The following is a 24,764-nucleotide window of genomic DNA, read 5'->3' on the forward strand; positions in this document are numbered from 1 at the left end:
GAAAAGAAGGAAGAAGGAGACAGAAACATCGATAAGAGATAACATTGATTGGCTGCCTCCTGTACGCCCCCCACTGGGGATTGAGCCCACAACCTGGGCAGGTGCCGTGACCAGGAATCAGACTGGCAACCTCTTGGTGCATGGGTCAACGCTCAACCACTGAGCCACGCTGGCCGGGCTGTAGGACTGCTTCTTAATAGATCTCTTGTTCTGTCTTATTCTACCACATATCATGGGATTTTGGTAATTCATATGCATCAAGACTGGGAGCATCAATTCTAAAGATGAAAAAACTATGACACTCAGAAAGGAGCTGTCCATGTGGCTAATAAAACAGTCAAACCAAAGATGGAAAGCAGATCCTCTCACTCTCTGTGTTTTGGAAGAACCCTAAGATGACAGTCACACTTGTTACCTCCATTGACAAGCATCTTGTGGGTTCCAAGCATTTGCTGGGCACAGTAAAAGCAAAGCACTATAAAATCTGGCCTTGCTCTGAAAGAATGTTCACACTGTTTTAGAAAACAGAACAAACCATTTCAGAAAGATAGTTCTATCAGCTCTTAGGGAAAGAGACTTTTCTATCCACTCTGGAAAACAGGACTTCCAGTGTTTCACAACCAATAGGAAACAACCGGATGTCTCCTTCTGTAACTGAATCCTGCAAAGTAGCTCGAACCCTTCAGACTGAAAGCTGTGCCATGCCTGCACTGCTGATCCTTCTAAACCATCGCTTAAAAAGGCCAGCGAGTCTCCACTTCTGCCTATTCATTTCCTCTTCTGTGGACCCTTCTGTTCACTGTCATTTCAGGACAACAGTCTGACATTTTCAGTAAGACCAAATCAATTTTAATTCTTTTAAAGTGTTAAAAAATAAAGGCTCGGTGATGATGTGAATGTGCAGAAAGCAGGGTGACTTGGGCTGTATCAGGTTTGAAAGTTAAACAGTTTTATTTATAGACTTTTGTTCTGCACTAAATATTAAACTATAAAAGCACAAGGTAAACAGATTTATTTTTAATTTGTGTGTGTGTGACACCTTAGACATCTTATCAAGTTTTAGAATAGGCTGAGCTAATAGGTTAGATGTACATCTGTTTTCTCTCTGTGTTGAGAAGGCAACTCATAAAAATTCATTTTCAACAGATGGTTGTGAGGAGACAGAACTACCTAATTTGGATTAATACACATTCATGAAGAACATGTTACTTTCTGATGAAACTAAGTCATCCCATAAATTCTATCAGTAAACTGATCAGGAATTTCTTTAAAATGTACCCAAACAAGTAGTTGGAATGTTGCCTTCACCTTTTATTTTTGTCACTTGGCCCCACATATCCCATATTTGATCACTGATAGCTTTAGAGAGGAGACAGAAATTTGTTCTAAAAGATTTAAATATAGGTCTGTTTTATTGAGGCTGTAAAAACTGAATCATACTATTGACATTTTCAGGTATCTAACAACCTCCATCGAAATGTAAGTCCTAAGTAAAGGACTCTTTTTGGAAAAGCTCTTCTGTTAGGGTTTAAAGAAAAACATTTACCATTTTCCCTTAGTCTTCTAATATTTAAGCTACAGCTCTTGCTCTAGGTTAGATAAAGGAGGGGCCATTGGACTTGGGTCAGGAATCCTTGTTTCTAGTTCTGGCTCTGCTGCTCCCAGTTTGTGTGACGTCTGGTGGGAGAGCCAGTGCCTGGGGACTTCCGCTTTCATGAGGGTCCAGGTGAGGGTCCAGCCCTGTCACTGCTGTTAGAGCGTTGATGTTCTAGTATCACATATGGGGTTATAGTCGAGGAGGTGGAACAAAATGCCATGCTATCTTCACATGTATTCTTGTTTTTTTTTTTTTTTTCTACCTTTGAGCTGTTTTTCAGGAGAGGAGGTGAGACTATCGCACACACTTTTTCTTGGGTAGGCTCAGTTGGAAACTTAGAAGAAATCACACATTTTATTTTATTTCCTAAGCAAGCTTCTTTCATGGAGTATAAGGGAAGATGAAGCAGATTAAATCACTCATGAGTGCAAGCGACTGAGATTGAAATGACCCCAAAGAAGTTTGTAGAATGACCATAACATGCCAGTCCTTGTCCTCCCTCCATAGTCACTGACAGCAGGGAGAAGTTTCTGTGTTAATATAAACCTGCTTTGTATTTTCTTGAATTGCATGAATTTTCTAGTTGCCACAATTCATAGAGGTTTCCAAAACTGCATTTATCATTGTTAAACTGTACAAATTGTACTGTAAATTTAACGGAATCTAACCTTAAGATCATGATCTAGTATTTCTTATTAAATCTATTAAGGGATGTGAAACAACTAGAACTTAGTAATTCTTTTAAATGTCTTGGATAACCAAAAACAAATCTGAAATACTGGGATGACAGTCAAAAACAAAACCAGTGTCTATTAAAAAATAGCACCTTTCATAATGCTGAGAACCCTTTATTTATTTATTTATTTATTATTATTTACTGAGAACATTCTTTTTTTCTTGTATTATTATTTATTATTGCATGATTTTTCTTTTTTAAAATTAATTAATTTATTTTTGTTACAGATATTTCTTCCCCCCTGCCCCTCCCTCCCCACCCTGTCTCCAGCTTTGTTGTCCATGTCCATTGTTCATGCACACATGCATATAAGTTCTGTGGTTTATCTCTCCCCCCACCACTCCCTCTTCTGGGGATTGTCAGTCTGTACTCCACTTCCACATCTCTGGTACTACCCCATTCCTCAGACTGTTATGTTCATTATATTCATAAATAAGTGAGATCATATGATACTTGTCTTTCTCTTTTTGGTTTGTTTCGCTTAAGATAATACTTTCCAGGTGTCTCCATGTCATCTCAAAGGATAAGAGATCTTTCTTTCTTACAGCTGCATAGTACTCCATTGTGTATATGTACCACAGCTTTTTTATCCATTCATCTACTGATGGACATTTGGGCTGTTTTCAGATCTTAGCTATTGTAAATAGAGCTGCTACAAACATGGGGGTACATATATTCTTTCTGATTGGTGTTTCAGGCTTCTTAGGGTATATTCCTAGAAGCAGGACCACTGGGTCAAATGGAAGTTCAATTTTTAATTTTTTGAGGTAACACCATACTGTTTTCCATAGTGGCTGCACCAGTCTGCATTCCCACCAGCAGTGCACTAGAGTTCCCTTTTCTCCACACCCTCGCCAATACTTGTTGTTTGATGATTTGTTGATGGCAGCCATTGTGACAGGTGTGGTGATACCTCATTGTTGTTTTAGCTTCCATCTCTCTGATGATTAGTGATGTTGAGCATTTCTTCATATGTCTCTAGCCATTTGTATGATCTGTTTGGAGAGGTGTCTATTTAGTTCCTTTGCCCATTTTTTAATTGGGTTCTTTGTCTTCCTTTTGTTGAGTTGTATGTGCACTCTATATATATTGGAAATTAACCCCTTTTCTGATGTATCATTGGCGATGATGTTCTCCCATACAGTGGGTTGCCTTTCCATTTTGATGGTTGCTTCTTTTGCTGTGCAGAAGCTTTTGAGTTTGATGTAGTCCCATGTGTTCATTTTCTCTTTTGTTTCTCTTGCCTTAGGTGATGTGTCAGTGAAAATTCTGCTGCATATGATGTCTGAAATTTTGTTGCCTACATTTTCTTCAAGGATTTTTATGGATCATGAGTCACATTTAAGTCTTTTATCCATTTTGAGTTTATTCTTGTGTATGGTGTAAGTTGATGGACTAGTTTCATTTTTTTGCATATTGCTGTCCAATTTTCCCAACACCATTTATTAAAGAGGCTGTCTTTACTCCACTGTATGCTCTTGCCACCTTTGTCAAATATTAATTGGGCATATTGCCTTGGTACATTTCTGGGTTCTCAGTTCTGTTCCACTGGTCTATATGCCTGTTCATGTGCCAGTCCCAGGCTGTTTTGATGACAGTGGCTTTGTAGTAGAACCTGAAATCTGGTAATGTGATCCCTCCATCTTTGTTCTTCTTTTTCAAGATTGCTGTGACTATTCGAGGTCTTTTATGGTTTCATATGAACCTTTGAAGTATTTGTTCTATGCTGGCCTCATAAAACAAGTTTGGAAGTCTTCCTTCTTTTTGAATTTTTTGACATAGTTTGAGGAGAATGGGTGTTAGTTCTTCTGTGAATGTTTGGTAAAATTCCCCCGTGAAGCCGTCTGGGCCTGGACTTTTGTTTGCTGGGAGAGTCTTAATTACATCTTCAATTTCTTTGGTTGTTATTGGTCTGTTTAAGTTTTCTATCTCTTCCTGGTCCAGTTTTGGGAGCCTATGTATTTCTAGAAGTTTGTCCATTTCATTTAGATTGTCGAATTTGTTACCATATAATTGTTCCTAGTATTTGTTAGTGATCTTTTGTACTTCTGTGGTGTCAGTTATTATTTCTCCTCTTTCATTTCTGATTTTGTATATTTGGGTTCTCTCTCTTTGTTTCTTGGTGAGTCTAGCTAAGGGTCCATCAATCTTGTTTATCTTTTTAAAGATCCAGCTCTTTGTTTTATTGAGCTTTGAATTTTTTTTTTTTTTGTCTCCATGCCATTTATTTCTGCTCTGATCTTTACTATTTCTATCTTTCTACTTGCTCTGGGGTTTTCTTTTTTTTTTGCTTTCTAGTTCTTTAGGTTGTGAGGTTAGATAGTCTATTGAAAAATTTTGCTTCTTGAGGTGGGCCTGTAGTACCATGAACTTCTCTCTCAGAACTGCTTTCGCTGCATCCCATAAATTTTGTGTTGTGTGTTCATTTTCATTGGTTTCCAGGAAGTTTTTAATTTCTTCCTTTATCTCCATGGGAACCCATTCATTCTTCAATACCATGCTATTTAGCCTCCATGTTTTCAAATGTCTTTGCATGTTCTTGTTGCAATTGATTTCTAGTTTCATGCCATTGTGATCTGAGAAGATGCTTGATATGATTTCAATGTTCTTGAACTTGTAGAGACTTAGTGTGTGTCCTTACATGTAGTCTATCTCTGAGAATGTCCCATGTGCACTTGAGAAGAATGTGAATTCTGCGGTTTTGGGGTGTAATTTTCTGTAGATATTTATGAAATCCATTTGATGTAGTACTTCATTTAGAGTCTGTGTTTCCTTGTTAATTTTTTGTCTAGAGGATCTATCCAGTGATGTCAGCGGGGTATTGAAGTCCCCTGCTATGATTGTATTGCTGTTGATTTCTCCTTTGAAGTTCTCCAAAAGATTTTTAATATATATTGGTGCTCCTAAATTGTGTGCATATATGATTACCAAGGTTATATCTTCCTGTTGGATAGATCCTTTCAATATTATGTAGTGGCCTTCTTTGTCTCTAGTTATGGCCTTCATTTTAAAAACTACTTTATCAGATATGAGTATTGCTACCCCAGCTTTGTTTTTGTTTTCCGTTGTCTAGAAAGATTTTTTTTCTACCCCTTCACTTGCAACCTATGTGAGTCTTTTGTTGTGAGGTGGGTCTCTTGTAAACAACATATCTGTGAGTCATGCTTTCTTATCCAGTTAGCTACTCAGTGTCTTTTTATCAGAGCATTCAATCCATTTACATTAAGGTGATTATTGATATGTACTTATTTATTGCCATTTTTGTTTAGTGTGGTTGTATTTTTCTTCCTATTTCTTCTACTAATTACAATAGTCCTTTTAACATTTCTTGCAGTGCTGGTTTGGTGCTAATGTATTCCTTTAGCCTTTTTTTTTTTTTTTTGTCTGGGAAGTTCTTTATTTGACTTTCTATTTTGAATGACCTTCTTGTTTTTCATGACCTTGATTACTGCATGCCACTCCCTTCTGGCCTGTAGTGTGTCTGTTAAGAAGTCAGTGGAGAGCCTTATGGGGTTTCCTTTGTAGTATCCTGTTGCTTATATCTTGCTGCTTTTAGGATTCTCTCTTTTTCTTTAATTTTTGGGATTTTAATTACTATGTGCCTTGGTGTGGGCCTGTTTGGGTTCTTACTTGGGGCTGTCTATGCTTCTTGAAGTGGAATGCCTTCTTTCTTCACCAAGTTAGGAAAGTTTTCTGTCACTATTTCTTCAAATATATTCTCTAACCCTTGCCCATTTTCTTCCTCTTCGGGGACTCCTATGATGCAAATGTTATTACATTTCCAGTGGTCTCACTGTTCTCTTAAGCTCTCTTCCTGTTGTTTAAGTGTTTTTTCTTTTGTTTTTCTGATTTGTTGATTTTTTTCTACCCTGTCTTCTAATTCACTGTTCTGGTCCTCAGCTTCCTCTACTCTGCTGGTTAGTCCTTTCAATGTGTTCTTAATTTCTGCTATGTCATTCTTCATTTCCACTTAGCTGTATTTCAATGTTTCTATATCTTTACTCATGGTGCTAATGTCCTTACTCATCCTGTTGAGCTTCCTCAAGATCATGGCTCTGAACTCTACCTCTGATAATTTGCTTAGTTTCATTTCATTTAACTCCTCTTCGATAGAGTTCTCTTGTTCTTTCATTTGGGATTTGTTTCTTTGTTTCACTATTTTGGCTATCTCAGTGGGTTTTGGAGCCTGCCAATTTTTTTCTGTGGATGTTGGTGTTCTGCTGTTTGTGGCTCCCTCTACAGGGTTTGGATGAGCCTGGGTGGGCCCACGTTAAACACCACTGTCTAATTTTACTTTCCTGGGTAGATTTGCAAGCCCAGGACAGGTTCAGTTATCCTCTAGCTTTTCCCTGGTGGCTAGTAGTCTCAGTTACTCAGTGCCTTGGAATGTAGCCTTGGTGTTCTGCCTAAGAGGATTTCCAGAGGGTGGGATAGATGCTAGTTATTAATGAGCCTCAATTTTTATTTTTTTGCTTCACCTGGGAAAGGCTGAATCTTTGAAGGGGGGGTGCTTTTGCTTTTCCCCACAGCTCTGGGAAGGAGCACAGTGTCCACCATCCTTTGTGGCTGCAACATAGCAAAACCTCTGAGTGCCCTCCAAATCCTGGGTGTCCCCACAGAGTTCCAGTCCAGTCTGCACTCCCTCTGCCGAAGCCCCCAGTTCAGTCGCTGTGGCTATTTTTGTGCTCTGTTCTGGCTCTCTGGGCTGTGGAGCGGGCTTGGTCTTTATTCCCCAAGGGCACTGCTCACAGCTAAGATTGCTGCTGTCCATGGGCTCCCAGACTGCCACCCTCTAGTGCCTCTGCAGATCCTACCAGTGTCCCTGGTTATATGGTCCTGTCCTGCTGCTTTCTGTTGCTTTTTTTCCTGAGGATTTGTCTTTATTTTAGTTGTAATTCCTGTTTGGTCCTGGGAGATTGTCTGCGTGGCTTCTATTCACTCTGCCTCCATTTTTCACATCCTCTATGCCTATCTTGTGTGCTGCTGGGTCGCACAGGCCTTCCTGGGGCCCCAGCACCCTGCAGGTCTCGTGGGTATCTGGATAGCACAGTCTCTTTGGGGACCTGGCTCTATGCCTATGGGTGGCACAGGCCTCTCTGGTGCTGCAGCACCTCACAGGTCCAGCAGGTAACTGGATGGCACAGTCCCTGCTGGGTCTCACAGGCCTCTCTGGTGCCCTCGCACCCTGCAGTTCCTGCGGGCAGGCAGGTGGATTGCACCAGTCTCTCTGGGGCTCAGGCTTCCCACTGCTCTTGTGAGCTGCTGGACAGTACAGGCCTCTGTGGCACCCCCGGTCCTGCTGCTGGCAGCTGGGGAGTGCTGCTGACCCATGGGACTCAATTCCTGCTTAGCTTTTGTTGCAGTTTTTGGGGATGGGTCTTAGCTGCTGGTCTGTGCTTCTGTTGCCTGGGGATGGATATCTGCTCCTCAGCCTCTGTTGCTGGGGGTATATCTGGACTCTGATGAGGGTGCTACTATGGGAGATGGTGCTGGGCTCAGGTCTGTCTGAGGCTTCTGTGACTGGCACCTTGGGAGCTCCACTACTGTGCACTGGTCTTTGCTGACCCAGCGTGTCCACTGGTCTGATGGTGCCAGGTGTGCTGGTGGGCTCAGATTGCTGGGCCCTAGCTGCTCCCATTGCCTCCTCCCAGGAAAGACCTGGGATCTTCCAAAATGGTGGGATCTCCCTTGGGTGCAGGGAGAATCACCCTGAAGGGCCGCTTACCATGGTAGTTAACTGCTCTGTCCACAGCACAGGAAACTTCTGCTCCACATCTCTGCACTGCTCGGGTTTGGTTGTCCATCTTCACGTCCACTCACACTCTCTCACACCCTGAGAACATTCTTGACTAGGGATTTCATATGATATTATTCTAGATAAAGTCTTGTAGTTCAGTTTTGTCTCTATATTTATAGGTAAAAATTTGAAGTCTAAATGATTTAAAATGAGAGAAATTTGCCTAGTGTAAGTGGAGCAATTTGGAGAGAGAATAGAGTGGAAAATGTGATTTTATTTATTTATTTTTATTTTATTTTATATTTTTTATCCTCACCCGAGGACATTTTCCCATTTTTTTGTTCAGGTAGAGTGGGAGGGAGAGAGAGGAACAGAGAGAGAGAGAGAAACATTGATGTGAAAGGAACACATTGAGTGGCTGCCACCTGCATGACCGACCAGGGCCGGGGACAAACTGCAACCGAGGTACGTGCCCTTAGCGGGAACTGAACCCGGGTCTCTCAGGACCGCAGGTCGACGCTCTAACTGCTGAGCCAAACCGGCCAGGGCGGAAAATGTGATTTTAAAGCAACATCATTAGACATGCAAATAGTTTGCTACCCAGGTGGCCAACATGAATAATTCTCAGCTACATGTGGGTATAGTTTAGGTAAACGTTCTCATTAGTATGGGTATCATGGGGGAGAAAAAAAGAAATTCTAGTTGGTTTTCCTAAGAATTTCTTTATCATAATAGATTATAGTAACATTATCATTTTCTCTGAAATTTGACCTGTTCCTCCTTCTCTCCCTCTTGACTATCCGGTCTGTAACATAGATGGCTTCAAAGTTCTACACAAACATAAATGCTCCTGTTGTCTGTTTCTAGGATCTGAGTGTTGCATTGTGAGAAATCTAATCCTATGATCTTAAGTGGCAATTTATATAGAACATTTTTCTGATAACTGTTCAAGGGATTGTAGGCAGTGGGGTTATGAATTTGCTCCCTGTTGCCGATCTCAAGCCAAGTGAATACCTTCCTTACAGAAATATTAAAGGATTTGTTTCTTCCCTGCTCCTTTGTTTTTTCTCATACGGAGGAGCAAAATGTAACATTCCTCTGCCTCTTTGCTCACCCATTTCCAGGGAACTGAGCGCTGTCTGATTGATGATTTTGGCTAGAGTGACCTGGGTGTGCTTGGCTGTACTCCTTCCTTTATTCCTCTTGAGAACCAACTGCCTACAGGGAGTCTGTGCTCTGCTCCTCTCCAGAGAAAGCTCTACCCGCCTTGGCTGAGTAAGAAGGGATGCCCGGTCCTGCCCAGCAGTGTCTAAGACTGGGTAGATCAGTTTGTCTAATTTTGGATTCAACATTAAGAAACACTCTCTTCCACATCCAACTACTCAGCTATTATAGTAATAAATGACATATGTTGCTGCCCATCTCTTTAATTTTACATCCAATGGAAAAGGAATATTTTAATTAACTCCTATCAAATATCAAAAATATGTACATATATTCTGATCATGTTTTTTTTTTTTTTTCTATTCACAAGCTAATGTTTTGTTAGAGAATAAATAAGCACTGGGATTTGGAAAATCAAAGAGTGAATTAGGTTTACATTTATTATAAAAATACATTTAATATCCTCATTTGAGGGGTTAACTTTCCCCCCTTAAAGACAAACAGCCATTTCTTTGTTCAATACATTTGTAAGCAGAATAGTTCTCACCACCAAGTTTTTAAATGTGCTGTTCTCTGTTAAGTGTTTGGGGCTGTGGTTTAGCTTTAATGTACTACATATAGGAAAGCATGGGGAGAAATTATATACAGAGAACAACTGGTCAAATCTAAGAGCTTGTTTCCCCATAGGTTCCAGTCAGGTCATCTGCAGTTAGAAAGAGGAGACAAGGAATGAGATACTTCCCTAAAATATAGATTTGTTCAGAGCAAAATTCATTTTAAGGAATGCCAGAGTAGGAAGGAAGAGAGATGTGTTGAGAATCATGTTGGTACGTATGTCTTCCCTTTGATTCGATCTAATAATGGATTTTTAAAATCATATTTTCACATATTTGTGTGTTTTAAGAGACTATTTGTTGAGGAAGTTAATGTGCCATTCTGTTCTGGGAAGAATTTTAGATGCTTGGTTTATACAGTTTTGACTTTAATACCCACCATTTCTTAAGAAGGTACAGGGCAGAAATTCAGAATAGCTTTTTTTCCATGTAGGTAGGATGATTTCTAACCTGGACTCTGGGAGTGTTTACTTTGATATTTTTCTCTCTTCATGCTGGATTTTCATTGCAAGAGTCAATAGTATTGAAAAACCTTAGCAAAAACATCCAATTTTTCAGTATTTTCCCTGTGAGCATGAGCTATTAAAATTTTACAGCTCAACTCCATAAAGTAAGAGCATTTCTTAATCTTGTGCTGTAGGGTTCTCACAATTTTTAGGAAAGTACATGTAAAATATTGATGTTCCTATAGACAAAACTGAGCCCTGTAAACTCAGCCACCCACAATACTCCATGAACACTGATGGAGTTTTGAAGACAGATCCTTATACTGTCTATAGGTTAGCTAATATTTAGCACTGTGCCTGGATAATCACCCTTTCTCTAAAAGGTACATACATTTATTGAAGACTAATATGTTGTATGCATGTTCAGCCTTACATACCATTCAAAGGAAAGTGGAAAACAAAACAAAACAAAAAAACCTACAGAACTTGAAAGGATCTAAGAGGTTACTAAGTTAGACATCTCATTTTATATTTGGGAACAAACTGAGAAATAGGCAATGAATATGACTCGCCCAGATTTGTTAGCGGCCAATCCAGGTTTAGAAACATAGAATTCTGATTCAGTCCTGTGTGCTTTTCATTATATCATATTAAACAGAAAGGAAAGGCACAGCTATTGAGACATGGTTTTAGCCCACGACAAGAAGTTCTTCCCAAAGTTTGCATTTACTGCCTTTTGCACTTCTCAATTTGAGATAGTGCTGGGAAAACCTGAAGTAAATGGTGAAATAGTGTTTGTCTATTGACAAAAAATGAAAAAGACAACCCTACTCTTGCTACTTCTCTTAGCTTTGTGTGTCTTCCTAACACCTAGCCCACATGTGCAGTTTTGTGGACATGATTTCAGTGCTTAAGCATGCCATATAATGGGCCAGGCTGTCTGGATTGTTATTCTGTTTCTGCCACTGATAAACTGTGTGAGGAACAATCAGAGATAAGTTGCTTAAAGTCTCGAAACCTCCGTTTTCTCTTCTAGTAAATGAAGATGACAATTGTAACATTGTCGAAATTCAATGAACTAACTCACAGCTATTTCAAGGGAGTAGGATTGGCCTAGATCAGATTTGTGTCAAAGGGATTCTACTGAAATTTCAAGTTTATCGATTCTTCTTTGTGTGGGACTGTTTAGATCCCTGACCCTTCCTTGCTACATGCCAGTAGTAACCCTTGTCATTATTACAACTCAAAATGCTCCCATAAATTCCAAAGTAGACCTGTTTGAGAACCATCAAACTGTGCATATAGTTTTATACCTAGTGCTTGATACATATTAAATAATCATTCTAAATACTGTATCATCATCATTATCATCTTTACCATCCCAGAAGTTACCAGATGAAAATGTTTGGGATTTTTTTCCAGAATCCCAATATTCTCCAAGATGGGACTTGTGCTATGGACTTGTGTGAGGTTCGCTTGTGCTATGAGCTATTTCAAAGTGGTCGGATTGGCCTAGATCAGATTTGTGGGCCCACTTAAGCCTGATGTCCAAATAGTTTGGTTTGTTTAGTGATTAGATCTGATGATCTAGTTTCCTGACTCTAGGTCCACTCATTGGCCAGAATGGGGTAACATAAAGATCTATGATTACTGGACAGATCTCTGGAAAGTCTGGGTGGCATGCTTATCTCTTTTCCTTTTAATCTCACTTCTGTCATCTGAGACAGCCTAACCCTTTATCTCAACCATTTAATGTGAGGCTTTCTTACTAGGCTTTCCCGGGGCTGCTCTGTCTCCCTTCCCCAGTATCACATGGGTTAATGCTATAGACGAAACTTAATGGTTACATTGCCCCTTCTGAACTTTTAGAGATGATGCTTATCCTGCCTCACCAAAAATTACAAGAACTGTTCAAATTGGATTATAGTTCCATATTCTTGTTTGACTTTGTGTTTTATTGGTCACCTTTTCCCAGGGGCTATGATTTCATAGCTTTTTCTCTCCCTGTGGAGGTTCTTTTTCTACCATGCAAAGCAACTAGCCACATGGTTTTAGTCTTCCTGGCCCTAGCTCTTGTACTGTGTGTGGCCTTATGCCTTGGCTAGAGAAGAAGTCAGTCAATTCTATTTCTTGTCAGGAATCAGATAAAAAGACTGAAGAGTTTGGAGCAGAAAGTATTGACTAAAATAATTATCCTCCTTATTCTCAATTAATCTAAAGTCTACATAAAAGAGATAGCAATAGCTTTGGATCCCAGTGTGTAGAAAAATATGAACACATCTGAGAACTGCCCCCAGTGAGGATTTGATATTAAGATAGCTTTTGGAAACTCAATATGGGAAAGAGATAACAATTGCAATGATAGGGTAATGGGAACCCACAACCTACCTGGGGATATAAAGTTGTATTTCTTCTTAGTTTTATCTAGGATGTAGATCAAACATGGACAACTATTTCTCCACTATCTTTCTGCTATAATTAGTTTGGCAATGAATTTAAATAGAATAATAAAAACTGACTTTATCAATGAGTTTCAATAATTATCATGCTAACATTCTCCTTTCCTCTTCCTACTCTTTCTCTTTTTTCTTCTTCTTAATTATTGTTATAAAGCAGTGTAGCACAGTGGTTAAGAATTGGGCTTTAGAGTTATACAGACCTGAGTTTAAATCTAATTTCAAACAAATATAAAATGTGTGATTTTGGGTGGATTATTTCATTTCTTTGAGCTTTAGTTTCTTCATCTGTAAGATAAGGACAATAATATCTACCTCATGGGGTGCTTATGTTAGAACATGTATAAAGTACTAAGAAGAATACTTTCTTCATAGTAAGTGCTCAAACCCCCCCCCCCCCCAAAACTATTATTGTATAGCTAAGGGTTTGATATTTCCAAATAGCCGTTCAAATGCTTTATTAAAGATCTATAAAAAATGAAGTGGTTGTTATTATACCTTGGAATATGTTTCTGTCATACCTCTGTCCCTTTACAGTCATCAGCTTCATATTCCATATGAATCTGAAGTTTTTCCATATGCAAGTTACCCAGAAAAGGAGGAGTAAATCAGTGAAGGTAACAGTGAAATACAAGATTGAAAACATGTGTTTATGCTCCTAAAAGACAATAAAATGATGCCACTCAGAAGAAATAAGTTGGTAAGACACACTAGCAAGTATTGTGATCAAGCTAGTACATATTTTTATTAAGTCAAGAAGACCACTTAAAGTTTTCACACACTTTCACTTTATTTGGTGAACCATACTCAAAACTTTCATCAAAACGAAATACATGTGATATTTGATCATTGTCGGTTTTCCTTGTAATGCACAAAGGGAGGATGAAAAAAATGTATGTAGAATCAGAAATTGTTCATGATATGGTTCAAGACCATAAACTCTGTAAGGGTAAGGATCATGCTGTGTCTGTCTTGTTTTCCACTGTTTTTACTACATAGTATCACCTCTAGTACATAGCAGGCACTAAAAACCAAACTGCCTACTTTGTATATAATTGTTAATACAATTAAGCATTTGTCTATAAATAGGCATTTGTAAAAGTATTTGTTGAAACTCTAAAGATAAGATGACATTCAGCCAAAAGTGTCTGTCAGATTTGTCTAATAAGACTCCTTTTATGTGAACCAATTAAATTTAGGTCATTGTTTTGCCTTAAGGAAACAGCATTCAGTCATGGTCAGTCTGTGTGACTCTTTTCCAAAGGGTATTTTATTTTTAATGAAAAGTTGGCCAGTGGTATTTTTTAGACTTGTTCATTAACATTTTAGCTGTGTTATCTAAAATGTTGATTTATGGTTAAATTAAGGTTGTAGTCTTAGAGGATAAACTAAAAAACACCAGAATGTTACATTATATATAAAGGACAAGGAGACTTTAAATTAGTAATAAATCAGTCGAAATTGGGTTGTCTAGAAATCATCAATGATGATTGTGCAAAGGACTACTGGTAAATATATTTTTAAAAGCTTTAGCATCTGTTAAACTTTATCTAAAATTAATTTCTTTGATGGGAGGTCTTGAAGTTTTTAATTAAAAAATCTAAAGAGTAGTAAAATACTAAGATTTTATAACAAAGTAATGAGATTGATTTTTCCTTTCAGTGAACAGACCAGAACATATAATTGTATGTGCATTTCCTTCAAAGTGGTCATTTATTGCAAGGATACAGACTTTGTGTTTGGGATTTGCCTACAGCAATAGAAAACAGAATAAGACTATTATCATTATTCTATAATTATGCCTCATTCTTGATTTTACTTGTTTACTTTAATAACTTGGCTGCAGATGATGTGGGTTGGTCATAAAAATCAAAACCAACTTTAAAGGGTGAGAATGTGCTGTCACTGAGTACACTAAAATAAGAGCGGTAGACTTTGATGATTATTCTTAAAGAATTCTAATGTTGTTTTGAGAAATGGCAGCATAATTGGAAAAATATGTCTAGCCTCCTAAATGACCACTACATCTAAGATGAAAACACTTGGAGATATGTGTGGTTTTCTTTTTAAAGAAAAACCAGCTTCATTATTTTAGAATCCGAGCAGAGGAGCACAGTTAAGGTAAGATCCTTACTTGAAACATAGACCTCCTTTATCTAAGAAAGTCTTTGTCAATGGTACAACCATAGGATAAATACATATACAGTAACAAGGGAGAAAGAGCCAACCGCTCTGTGAAAAAAATCTTGAAAATCAAGTGATTACTGACAGATTAATATCAGAACAACTGTACTATGATTATGGCTTATATATTTTCAATCAAGGTTTGACTTTTCCTGTCAATTTTAGAATGGATGTATTGGGGAAGTATTATAAAACAAAATGGCTGTATGACTTTACTGGGAACTTGAAAGAGAAAGTGTTATGCAGTGATTTCTGTATAAAATTTACCCATTCAAGAACTAGGAGTGAGATGTTGTTCAGCTTAGTAGATATACCCATTTCATATGTTTATTTTGGTGTGATCAGGGCACTAGGGCATCATCTAATTTTCTTCCAAATAGAAAATAATTTCTGGGAGAGATCATCTGCTCACATATGTGCATGTTGATGTCTCCCAAAGCAAGATACCCAAATAGACACCTTGGTCTGAATTGCCTGTAGGTTTCTCAAATTTACTCTGTCATTATCTAACCTCCTCATAGTCCCCTCAGCTCTGATTCAAAATTGGACCGTCTCTGTGTACTTTATGCCTCGTAATGTTGTGGCCAACAGGAATGGGATAGTCCCAGAGACGTGGAAGTGGGGTACAGACTGACAATCCCCAGAAGAGGGGGTGGGGGGGGAGAGATAAACCACAGAACTTATATGCAGGTATGCATGAACAATGGACATGGACAACAAAGCTGGGGACAGGACGGGGAGGGAGGGGAAGGGGGGAGTCAGTGGGGGGGGCGGGGAGAAAGCTGAAAATCACAGTGTCTTTTTTAACCCCTCCCTCTCCTCTGTTCAGACCTATTCAATCAGTCCCAAACTCCAGCATTGTTTCCAACCGGCCATTTGCTCTTCATCCTCACTGCCTTGCTCTAGGCAGAGCCCCAGTGCTCTGCTCGCATTGTCTCGGACTTGACAATAGCCACAGCAGACTCGTTGCTTTCTTGATTTCAGCCATTCTTTAACATTTATGAATACATTCTTTTTCTAAGAAACAAATCTGAGATGTCACTTCCCACAAAAACAAAAAACAAAAACAAGCAAACACACAAAAACCCAACCACCTCTGACTTCTCTTTCTTTGTAGAAGAAAAGTCGATATCCTTCACTCGGTGAGCAAAGACCTTTCCCTTATCCAAACCTAACAGTTCTTCTCACACAACACTCTAAATTCAATCACACTTTATTTTCTTACTATTGCTCTAATGCCCTGTACCAGTTCACAAGTTCTCTGCCTTACACAGGCTGTTCCCCCTTCCCAGAGCATCCATAATCTCTTCCCATCTCACAATGCCTGCTTCCTCACTAACACCAACTCCAAGGGAAAACTTGTCCCAGCTTCACCCAAGTGGTTAATTGCTCCTGTTCTGTGCTCTGTGGTCCTTACTACATTGTGATATAATTAATTATCTGTTTAATTTGTCCATTTACTGTTGTTAGTCTGTTTTACTAAACTGCTAAGTTGTAGCCCTTGGCATGGAGTATAGGCTCAGTAAATGATTGCTGAGTGAAAATAATGAAGAAATAACAGCTATCACTTATAAAGGGGCTTATTAAAAGCCAGGTACTATTCTAGGTTATTTATATTAACTCATTAAAATTTCACCATAGCACTGCCAAGTTGGTAAACTTATTATTTCCATGTTATAGGTAAGGACATTGAAGCGCAGAGAAGTTAAAGGTACAAAGCTAGTAAGTGTCTGGGCACAGAATCTGAACCCAGGTTCTAGACATGGGTTTTTAACAACTATACCTTACCACCTCTCGATGTATCAGAAAACCAGAAACTCAAATTAATTAGATTTTGTGAAATCCTTGCTTTAGGGGAAAAAAATATCAATGATAAGGACATTAAATAAAGATTTATTCATCAAGAGGCAGTTTCTAGCCTACATTAGACAGTAAGAAACAAAATATTTGTCTACTATGACCAAAATATATCATAGTATTAAATGCAGTGTACATAGAGGAAGATTAAAATGACACTTGCATTTCCAGAGATCCTCAGGGAGGGTAGCCTCAGTTCCCACTGTGGAAGATGTCGTAATATTGCCTTTATTTTCTGGCTTCCCTTCCTCTACCATTTTTCCCCCTCTATTTAAAAATTTTGTCCTTCTATTCCCTATATATTTCCTACATATCATATATAAACTATTTTCCTTGGAATACTGTTCTCAGAGTCATCTTTTGGAACAACTCAGCTAAGACAATGATGCTTATGGGTATTACCTTGCTTACTAAATATTGAATAAAAAAGCTTCAAATGTGTTAATATATTAACAAGAAAGAGTTAAAGCACACTGTGGATGTTTTTTATCGTCATTAATTGTGAATTTCACCTCGGAGTCCTGCACTGTGCCGCTGGCACGCCTGGAAGGCTAACAGACATGTGGAAAGGTGCTAATTGTCAGAAATACAAAGTAAAACCACAATGAGATATCACCTCACACCTGTCAGAGTGATTCTCCTCAATAAGTCAACAAACCAGTGTTGGTGAGAATGTGAAGAAAAGGGAACCCTTGTGCACTGTTGGTGGGAATGCAGATTTGTACAGCCCCCGTGAAAAGTAATATGGAGTTTCCTCATAATATTAAAAATGGATTTTCCTTATGACCCAGTGATTCCACTTCTGGGGATTTATCTCAAGAAACCCAAAACACTAATTCAAAAGAATACATACACCTATGTTCATTGTGGCATTATTTACAATAGCCAAGCTATGGAAGCAACCCAAGTGCCCATCAATAGACGAGTAGATAAAAAAGCTGTGGTACATTTACACAATGGACTATTACTGCCATAAAAAAATAAAACAAAGTCTTAATGATTTGTAAGAGTATGGATGAACCTAGAGGGTATTATATTCAGTGAAATAAGTCACTCAGAGCAAGAAAAAATACCATATGATTTCACTTATATGCGGACTCTAAAGAACAAAATAAACAAACAAATTTGAAACAGACTCATAGTCACACAGAGTGAACTGGTGGTTGCTGGAGGGGAGGGGTTTAGGGACTAGATGAAAAAGGTGAGGGGATTAAGATGCACAAATTGGTAGTTGTAGAATAGTCACAGAGATGTAAGTACAGCATAGGGAATACAGTCAATAATATTGTAATAACTATGTATGGGGCCAGTTGGGGTCCTGGAAATATCACGGGGAACACTATATGCAGAGTACACAATTATCTAACCACTAAGCTGTACACCTGAAACCAATACAAAATAAAATTGAAAAAAAAAAAAGTGATTGTTCAGGATAACCACAGTTAGATGCACTTGCTCCTACTGGAATTTTACTGTCTGTCTTATATTTGTCTAAAGCTCTGACTGGAAGTTCGTTTTTATCTTTAATAAAAAGAGAAATTAGTTTTTTGTTTAATAAAGGAAATTTTGTAAATGAACATCTAGCAGCTCGGAGTTAGGCTGGGAGAGGAATGGGAGTGAGAGGATCCTTGGTGGTCACGAAATCGGGACTGGAACACCTCCCTCTGCCCTGCCAGGCTCACAGCACAGGGCCTGTTGGTGTGAATGAAGGCCAAAGTAAAATTCCTGGAAAAATAATTCAGCCTCTAGTTACTGTGTGATATGCTCCACAGTGTTCATTACTATTAGGAAAAAGAAACCTTGGAATCATTTTTAGAGCATTTGAGTTCAATCCTACAGATATAAGCTGAATGCCTATTATTTAGATGCAGCTCTAGTTGGAAAGACCAGCAAAATCCTGAGCCCCCACAGGAGGATACTGGGGCGAAGGAGGAATGAATGGTGGCATGTTGGAACAAAGCCCAGTGCATCTGCTTGGAAGAGATTCCTTGGGCTGCATACCTCAAGGAAGGCCTCACACACCCAGAAGAAGCTGGACCTGACATTTGTAGATTGACTGTCATTCAGACACTGTAACCAGACAGTATGCAACTACTTAATAAACAAACAAACAAAAACTAAACAAATAAAACCCAACTTAAATTCAAATAAAGAAGAAACGAATGCTTCTATTCAGCGAGTTAAAAAAAACAACAACACGCCACTTGAGATAATAACATTAATCTCAAATACTATTTTATTTTGGTCAGTTTTAGTCCACTCTTTTCTCTAGATTTCTATTTTTATGTATTTTTAGTCATGGTAAACAAGATATTTTGTGCCCTAATTTTTATTTTACCTCAGAAGCACTTTTTTTCCAAATTACTACACACTTTCTATTTGACGTCTACAATGTTTCAATCAGTAAACAAAACATTTCCTCTTGTTAGATAGTTATTGTTTCTGCTATTTTATTAATGTCATGAATAATTTTATGCCTATTATTTCTTTTAATGTTTTAGATTATTTCCTTAAGTTACAGTTCCTCCAGAATTGAAGATGGGACTACACTTACTGCTCACTGTTGCATCCCTGGAGCCAGGCTCAATGTCTGGTGTATGTTATGCACTTCATACATTTGTGTTAAACAAATGAATGATGAATGAAGAGGAATTATTGAATGAAGTGACACGAATATATTGTTATCTCCATTCAAAACTCCTAATAGTGTAATATTATTTTGAACTGGCTAGATACTTTTACAAATGTTATTTCATTTATTTCTAAGAAAAACACAGTGGTGTAGTGGAAGAAACAGAGGTTCAGGGACTAAATTACAGTCACGTGTCTAGTGTGGAGTCAATATTTACATTTATGTCCCTTGACACTAACTTTATCGTTCTATTCATTTTGCCACACTGCCCCTCATCCAAATGTTCTCATTAAGAGAATGAAGACGACAAAGGCTTTTAACTATTGCTTGTCTAACAATAGTGGGAAAGGATAGCTGGTTGGCTCGAGCAGAGTTTGCCATTGTGGCTTATGTACCACTCTCGTAGAACATGCTTGCAGTTTGTCCATCTGGCAGATCCCTCACTCCCTGCCCAGACCTATAGAATCAAAATGCCAGGGGATGGGCGGTTCTTGTGGGGCTCGACTCTGCATCTTAACCAAGCACCCTGTTGTGTGTTAAGTTGTGTCCCTCAAAATGATGTGCTGAAGCCCTAATTCCTCATATCTGTGAATGAGATTTTATTTGGAAATAAGGTCTTTGCAGGTATAATCAAGTTAAGATGAGGTCCTACCAAATTAGTATGGGCCCTAATCCAATGACTGATATCTTATAAGGTAAAGCAACTTTGAATACGGAGGAGACAGAGAGGAGACTTCCACGTGAAGAAAGATTCAGAACACAGAGGCAGAGATTAGAGTGATGAACCTATAAGCTGAAGGCCAAGCATTACTGGCAACCACCAGGAGCTGGGAAGAGGCAAAGAAGGATCCTCCTCTAGAACCTTCAGAGAGAGCATGGCCCTTCCAACACCTTGATTCCACACTTCCAGCCTCCAGAACTGTGACAGAATAAATTTCTCTTTTAAGCTGCTTGATTTATGGTACTTTTTCTCTTGTGGCAGTCCTAGGAAATTAATTCACATCCTGAGATAACTTTTCTGAATGCTTATATTTGAGAGCCAGTAGTTGAATTTTCCTGAATTTAAATCCTAAGTTGATTGATTATCCCCAAATAGTATCTTAAAACCAGAAATAATCAAGTGGAGGGCAAGATTAAGCTTGTTGTATCACCAATGAAAATAAAAACTAATAAACATGGTAGGTTGGAATCAATAAAGAAAGTTATATTTTGACATATCTGAATTGCTGTTACCTTTTTAAAAAGAGATAAACCAAATCTCTATTGGCATGTTTCACTCTGGAAAAGAAGCATTTGTATTTGAGATCTTTAGAAAGAAGAAATCCATCTATCTCTAAGGGGTATACTTACAAAAATAATACGATTTCATTTAGATCCAAGGCCTGATGTCTTTAATATTCGCCAGCAACTTTTGAGGAGCTCTCCATTTTAACAAATTATAAATTACTCTTAACTTAGAATAGCTATTCAATAATTATTCCATAATTTTTTTAAAAAGTACAGCAGGTGGTATCTAAAACTCTTCTTGCCACAGTGAGGACCTCCTTGTATTCACATTTTGTATGATCCCTCCCCTTGACTGTGGGCTGGACACGCTGATTTGCTCTTAAGAAATAGTGTGTGGTAAACGTGGTGGCACACCGCTTTTGAGATGAGGTTACTAAAGATTGTCTTGCTTGTACTCTCTGGGTTCTTCTGGCTTGCTTGCACTGATGAAGTACGCTGCTTTGTTGTGAGCTACCCTACATGAGACCCACATGGCAAGAAACTGAGGCAGCCTTCAGCCAATCGGCAGCAAGGAATGGAGGCCATCAATTCAACAGCCTACAAGGTACTGAATCCTGTCAACAACCACACATATCCGTTTAGAAGTGTCTGCTTCTCTATTTGAGCCTTGAGATGCCTGTAGCCTGTAGCCTGGTTAAACCCTTCATTATAGTCTTTTTTTTTTTTTTTTTAAATCTTCACCTAAGGATATTTTTGATTGATTTTAGAGAGGGTAGTGAGAGAAGAAAAAACATCAATATGAGAGAGAAATGTCAATCGGCTGGATCCCATATGCACCCCGGCGGGGACTGAACCCGCAACCTAGGTATGTGCCCTGACTGGGAATCCAACCCACAACCTTTTGGTGTCTGGGATGCCACTCCAACCACTGAACTACCCAGTCAGGGCTCACTGTAGTCTTGTGAGAACCTGAACCAGAGGGTCTATTTAAGCTGTTCATGGGTTTCTAATCTACAGAAACTATGAGATCATAAATGTCTTAAGCCACTAAGCTTTGGGGAAATATATTATGCAGCAATGGATAGCAAATAGAAAAGTTATTAAAATGTCTGAGTCTTTTTTTTTTTCATCCATGGTTGGAAATTTACAGAGCTACTGTGTTCATCTCCACTACTAGGCAAGTTTGTTTTGGTTTTAAATGTGAGTGATTTTATGAATGTCTGATTAAGAATTAGGGAATACAAATATGGTGAATTTTGCCTCTTGCTTACCTATGAATCCAATATGTGTTATGGTGTCTCACTTGGAGGTCATTCTGTCCAACCTTGCACTTCTCCAATGATGAAGCCATCATTAGCTTGCCCAAGTAGGGCTGCTAGATTTAGCAAATATAAATACAAGTTTCCCAATCAAATTTGAATTTCAGATGTCCAATGAATCATTTTTTAACATAAGTTTGTCCCATGTAATATTTGGGAGATATTTATATTAAAATGTAATTTGTCACTGAATTGAAATTAAAATTTAACAGAAGTGTCTTGTATTTTTTATGGCAACCTCATGGCAACCAGTTAGTAACAGAGTCTGCACTAGCAGCCAGGTGTCTAGTTCCCAGGCCAATATTCTTCCTCCCACATGACCCTGAGATGCTGATGAACGTTGTGCTTTAGAAACTCATCTTGTGGTTGTGCATGTTTGAAGTTTTAATGTGGTATAACCATTACTGAACTGCTTTTGAAAGAAGCTCATGGGCCATTAAAGGACAAAGCTGATGTTCTTTGACACAATCAATGGGTCTCATTCTGCCAATGGAAGTCCAGTCCGAGAGCTTTAATGGAAGGCAGCTGCAGATCCTGACATTCGATAATAGCAAGAAGGACTAAATGATGTTTGTTTCTGATTTGATTGCATTAATATAATGATTTAAGTATGTTGCTAAGAGGGACAGTTTGTGGAAAAAAAACCTGAATCAACTTTAAGGAGTTTTTATACTAATATATTTAACATACGCACATCTATAAGCATTAAAGTAATTATGTAAAATACATACATATACACAGTAGGCATTAAGAAGCCAGTCCCAGAGACGTAGAAGTGGGGTACAGACTAACAATCCCCAAAAGAGGGGGTGGTGGGGGAGAGATAAACCACAGAACTTATATGCATGTATGCATGGACAACAAAGCTGGGGATAGGGCGGGGAGGGAGGGAGAGGGAGGAATCAGTGGAGGAAAAAGGAGAAACATCTGTAACAAAAATAAATAAATTAGTAAAAAAAAACTGTAAAAAAAAAAAAAGAAGCCCCTTGCTAAGTGATACCAAGACACCTAAGCCTGTGTGGGATTGCTCTCTAATTAGAATTAGTGTATTTTTTTTGCTTTTGTTCTTTAACTTTGTATATCTGTTTAATTGTTTTATATTTACATGCATAATTTACATAATCTACTCTTCGTGATCATGGGTTTATGAAGAGTATGGTCTTTTGAGAGTAATAAGTACAGTGAAAAAACAACAACAACAACAACAAAAAACAGAGACTAGTGGAGTAAAAATAGGAAAACCCAGTGATTAAGAAATTTGAATAAATGCCAATGAGATTTTGTGCCTTCCTTCATTCCAGTACTTTTATTTCATTGCTTCCCAAGATCTAGAAACACTTTATATTTTATGGCCTAAATAAAACTGATTGTTATTTTTCAGAAGTTTAAGTGACAAACCTTCAGTAATTTTGTCTTTTTTGGGGACAAATAGTTAAGTAATGTATGAGCAGTTACTTGGAACTCAACTAAATGTTAGGAGTCCTTTTATGTTAAAGATTTTATTTGTGTTTCTTTTGTAATTCAGTACTAGGCTAGGTACACAATATTGATTACATATATATTTATTTGTGATGATCATAAGAAAAAATATTGATATTAAAGTAAAATAATTTTCTTATATTTAATAATCATATATAAATGAATAATGCTCCACTTTTAACAAAATATTTTCACTTACATTATCTCCCCAAATCTTCAAAATAACCCTGTGAGCAGGTTTAAAGAAAAGATAAATTTACCTAAGGTCACACTGATAGAATGTGGTATACATGTTTCAACACAGTTTCTGACTGTACACCCAGGAAAATTCACTAAGCTGCAACGGCTCTAGATTTCTGATGCTGTTCTTGTAGTGACTGAATTCACTTCGCAAAAGTAGAGCCAGAGCTGAAACCAGGATTTATATATCAGATGCTCCAGAGCCTTGTTTCCTGGAATTTATCCTCTGAACCTTTTGAAGCCTGAAAATGGCTTATTTAGAAATACTAAAGAAGGTGGAATGGAAATTTGCTTTTTTCCATTTAGAATTCTTGTGGCTGATCTCATCTCCATTTAGAGTGGTGTATCTCTCTGAATATTTTACTAGAGAGCTGCTGCAGCTGAGTTAAGGTTGTGCCCCACTGCCCTGAGCCAGTGCATGGCTTATGTCTCATAATTTTTTGCTGACTGGCTGACTGACCCAAATCTTTCAGGGTAGATGTGAGGGGTGGTAAGGCAGCCGAGACAAAGTGCAGAATACTTGAGCAGTCAGGCAATGAACCAGAAATGAAAAGGATATGAAATCTAATCTCTGAGAAAATAAATACTGCACAACACTTTGAATTATCACTGTTCCGATTTTGTTAGTGTGGATAATGGAGCACTGAGTCATTATTATTATTATCATTTTGTCTTTAGTGGTATCCCAGTACATTAAAAATCAATAATCCTATGATTTTATCCTCCATTTTAAAATAACTAGTAGATTTTATAATAGAGGTTCTGAACTCTAGTAATTGATTTTTTTCCTTTAGCATACTGAGGGGAGGAATTCTGGGCATTTGAGTATCAGATTTATTGGTGTTAACTTCCAGCATAGTTGTGTAGCCTCTCATGTCCACATACTCCTGTTGAGTATTCTCATACAAAGTTGAAGCTACAGAATGAACAGGACTCCAGTGATCCTCCCCTAATTCATCTCTTTATTAACATCCTGCCTTAATTTCCCCAAACCCTACCACACACAAACACTCAGGCATCTGAATGCCGTTCTCGTTATGTGTTCCATTCCCAGAGGAACTTGGAGACTGTAATCT

Source organism: Molossus molossus, unplaced genomic scaffold (assembly GCF_014108415.1).
Source record: "Molossus molossus isolate mMolMol1 unplaced genomic scaffold, mMolMol1.p scaffold_m16_p_11, whole genome shotgun sequence".
Taxonomy (NCBI): domain Eukaryota; kingdom Metazoa; phylum Chordata; class Mammalia; order Chiroptera; family Molossidae; genus Molossus; species Molossus molossus.